Genomic DNA, 2,099 nt, shown 5'->3' with positions numbered 1-2,099 from the left:
CGCTTCGAATCGTCGCCAAATTCGCGGATACCCATCTCTGGCCGCCGAGCTCCGGCGAAGATTCCGGCCGCCACGTTGCTTCTCCGACCCTTTCGAGCACGGCTACATGTTCACGGTGATGTCCTCGTTCCTCCAGACCTTCTCTTGTTCCTCGTCTCCCTCCTGTGCCATTTCACCGATGATGAAGCCTTTTTCTCCTCGCAGATGTTCCCGCCGGCGCCGCTCCCGTGCTTCCCCGACTCCAAATCCTCCACAGGCCGACTCCCCTCCATCCTCCGCGTCGAACGCGACTGCTCCCGCGTCCCCGCTCGCTCTGCTTCACCAGATCGGGTCTCAACCAGAGCTCCCTTCCACCATGAACTTCCTACCCGACCTCCGCCCAATCTCCTTCAATAGGTCAAGCGGTACGCAATCTACAACAAACAGTAGCAGCAGCACAGTGGTTCGTCCCTTGATCCATCACCCGTGAGACCCAAGTTCAATTCCCAGATCCTGCTGAAAAGGGCAACATTTTTGTGTTTTCTTTCTTCAGATCCACCGTTGGGCCTCAGCCCATTTCGTCCTGGCGTAGCCCGAGGCTGCATTTATCCACCTTCGGCCCAGCACAGGTCCCAGGCCAGGTCCGGCCCGATTCTAACTCTCTCTGCTAATCGTTTCTTATTTTTGCAAAATCTTTGGTATATCATAACTTTGGATTGGTAAATCCAAACAATACAAATAAAAAATGATTTTTGATCAGAAAAATGTGAAGAATATGAATATACAATCCATTCATCTGTTTGCATCTCGCATCATGTAGCGCGTTGATAGTTGTGCATGTTCACCTAACATATATGCGGAGTATTTCGGAACACCGACGTGGGTTTCCCCGCTCCGTTTAATATTGAAGTAGATCACCCTTTCCATGCTTCTGCCATGATTAACAACCACTTAAATTTGATGGTAGAAATGCAACTTCAACCCTAATTATTTGTCCGGGGTTCCGACTCCGATTAAATTGGATAAATTGCATTGCACCATCACTGCCATGTCATGCATACCATCTTGATCATGCTGGATCTTCTTTATCCGTAGTAGTAAGACTTGCATACATTGTGTGTGTTCCAGCATTTGCTTCTTCCCGGATAGGATCACGAAGTGGTGCGGTGAGATACGATGAGTTCTCCGGATGTTCCTCGGCAAGCTTTAACAGGCAAGCATTTCCCCTATACTCCTGTCCCTGCAGGAGTCGCTCACCTATTTTATTTTGCCTTCTCCCCCATGCTATCCTTAAGTTGCGTTCTTGTCACGTGTCCTTTCCACTTATTACCTCAAGCAGCCCATATTGCCACCACCACCTCCTACGGCTATTGTTTGGTTATCGAGTCTGCCCTTGCGAGTCGTAGTGCATGCTAGTGCTGTCTTATCTTGTTACCGTTGTTGTTATCTTATCGGGTTATATGTTGGGAATAATCATGGTTACTTTAGTTGTTGACATTTGTTTAGCGGAGGCATCGGTGGGTCAGCTGCTCGTTTTGTGACGGCTCACTTGTGTTTCCTAAATATCTTAGGACCCCGAGTTCTTGTTATCCGTTCCGAGACCGAGCGCTCTAACCACACGTGGGTATGCTTACCGGGTCTCCCCTCGACCACCTGCCGGAATCTACAGCTTTGTCCAGTGGCCACAACTAGTTTGGATGTTTGTTTTGTTTCTCCCGGGCGTGCAAGCTTGTTTCTTTGTGGTCAGATGATATGATATTACTTTTGGGGAAGCCATGTTGCCTTGTAACCCCGTTGTCTCTTGCACGTCCGTAGGTGCGGTCCGCATCGTTAAGAGGTCATCCTCTAGTGGGCTCTGATCCTCTTAGCCGTTCTCGCAACAGCTAGGTCCGCGTCAGAGTTCCGATCGGGCTCTGAAACGGGTTAACTTAGTTAGGTGGCTTCTTGGACATTGTTGTCGTGAAGGAGAGTGCGAGTCGTGATATCCACCTGTCGTAAGTGGGTTGAGCGTGCGTGTGGGCACATTTGGGCACCCCTGCAGGGTTACAATCTTATCGATAAGCCGCGTCCGCGGTTATGGACGACTTGGAGCTGTATGACTCGATCATAGACAACTTACA

At 49.7% G+C, this 2,099-nt stretch overlaps 1 long non-coding RNA gene across 1 annotated transcript; it reads left to right on the top strand.

Annotated features, from left to right (window-relative positions):
• Positions 1-295: 295 nt before the first annotated feature.
• On the top strand, positions 296-1,156 carry LOC124682189. The gene is made up of 3 exons (XR_006996181.1): positions 296-404; positions 533-620; positions 1,108-1,156. It is a non-coding gene; the product is annotated as an uncharacterized LOC124682189 (long non-coding RNA).
• The last annotated feature ends 943 nt before the right edge of the window (positions 1,157-2,099 follow it).

The sequence above is a fragment of the Lolium rigidum genome, chromosome 1 (genome assembly GCF_022539505.1).
Source record: "Lolium rigidum isolate FL_2022 chromosome 1, APGP_CSIRO_Lrig_0.1, whole genome shotgun sequence".
NCBI lineage: Eukaryota > Viridiplantae > Streptophyta > Magnoliopsida > Poales > Poaceae > Lolium > Lolium rigidum.
The sequence above is the reverse complement of the archived record's forward strand: the minus strand, read 5'-3'. Positions and strand labels throughout refer to the sequence as shown.